We start from the raw sequence: 1,889 nt of genomic DNA on the forward strand, positions 1-1,889 counted from the left end.
AACCAGTTTCAGAATCGTCGTTAATTTATTTACAAAATATATACAATTGTACAATACAGGAATGATCAAGGATTAGCCAACAGAAATGACTGAACATTAACTCTTGCCACTCAAAGATAAAACACTATCTTTACGTGAGCGTTGTCCGAGTATGAACTATGAACTTCATACTATGAAGTAACCAAACTGCACTTGAACTAGTTCCCAAGAACTGCCCACTAGAGAGCGGTATTTACCAACATCAACCAGCAGAATGTACAATAACATTGGCATATACTGGAAATATAACGTTTAGAAATATGTCCATTAACTTTTAACTGTGCATTTTTTCCAGTCTATCTGCATATTTGGACACAGATGTTGTATTGAATTTGCTACACGTTATCCTCATGGGACCCAGAATATATTTTTGTTGACTGTAGTTGACATTGTATTTTAGTGACACCATACATAATACATAGCCTATACATACATGTAAATAATACCTTGACCTTACATGTCACATTTTTAATGTCCTGTAAATGTCCACATTCAGGGCTTTTCAGAAATACCAAATATTTGGAGGTTTCACCAGGACTACAACTTCTCCTTTGTCTTTAAAAATGATCAAATTTAGCACTCTTATGATAATTTAAATCTGACTAATTTTCAAACTGTTTGTCACAAATCAACATCTCAGGAAAATGTTATGGGGTTTCTAATCAAAATGTGATTTTATGTTACAAAACAGGGCATTTAGTTCATACATATCCACTGTAGAGGACACCAGGACTTTAATAAATCATGTCTATCGGGCATTTTAGGCAGACACAACAAGAGAATATGGGGGGGAAAATCATCAATATTCCTATGAAATATTAGATATTATTATGAAAGTGTTGCCAATTGTTACTCCCATTATTACACTTATTTTTTCATGTTGCCCCAAGAACACATATGCAAATTAGATACAGTGTATAGATACCATTAATGGCCATTTTACCCTCATATTACATAAAGTAAAATGGTATATCATTTAAGTCATATCTTCCATAACATAGTTAAAGTCCCCCTGTGGTGAAAATCATTTAATGTCTATGTTGTTTTTAATATACTTAAAAAAAAAAAACATTTGCAAATTCATGTCAAAACCAATGCTGAGTATTTTGCATTTAAAACTGCAGTGAACCAAAGACGCAGTTTGAAATCGCTGGTGTTTCTGACGTCACAAACTACCTTGTAACCAATCACATCACAAGGGTGGCGGGCATTAGCATATCATTAACTATTCTCTGAAGCTCAAGAGAAGATCGGTTATCCCGGTATATTCTTCTGATGATGTGAAAACTCTGGTAGATTAATATAGCGAGTAATTTATTTATATGACGTATGTTATGATGAACTAGCCTATATGTGATTTGTGTTAAATTAGCAACACATTATTAGCTGTTTAATAACGTAGTCAAGCAAAAGGCTAATCAAATGTATTACCGGTATGTCTCCAACATTGTAAAGAGTGCCATTGTGCAGTTTACCTCAGTAAATTGGCCGTATTTCGAGCTCCTGCGAGTGAGTGGAGGCGGGGACAATTTGCATATTCATGAATCTGCGTATACTAAATTACGCAAGGATGAAGAGTTACATCTAAGCTATTTAAAGCTATTTTTCACAGGGGGGAAAACGGTTAAACATCATATTGGTGAATTTTAGGACAATTATTGACTACAGGGGGACTTTAAGAATCATCTTTATTTGGTCAAAAAAAAATCCTGAAACCTAAAATTTGCTTGGTGAATGAAAAACAAAATTCCATTGTTTTTGCCTATACATGTAATTTCATGTTCTGGTGTCGACTACAGAGAACGTAGCATTACATATGAATAAAATACATTTTCCAAAAATGCTTGACA

The 1,889-nt window shown here is 33.8% G+C and overlaps 1 protein-coding gene across 1 annotated transcript in view; it reads right to left on the reverse strand.

The window, feature by feature from the left end:
- Window positions 1-1,889, reverse strand: part of thbd (thrombomodulin) — a 3,733-nt gene continuing 1,844 nt past the window's right edge. Inside the window, exon 1 of the mRNA XM_079831997.1 lies at window positions 1-1,889. This exon is cut by the window's right edge and continues 1,844 nt beyond it. The gene's annotated coding sequence lies outside the window, so the exon portion shown is untranslated.

This window comes from Gobio gobio, assembly GCF_949357685.1.
Source record: "Gobio gobio genome assembly, chromosome: 12".
NCBI lineage: Eukaryota > Metazoa > Chordata > Actinopteri > Cypriniformes > Gobionidae > Gobio > Gobio gobio.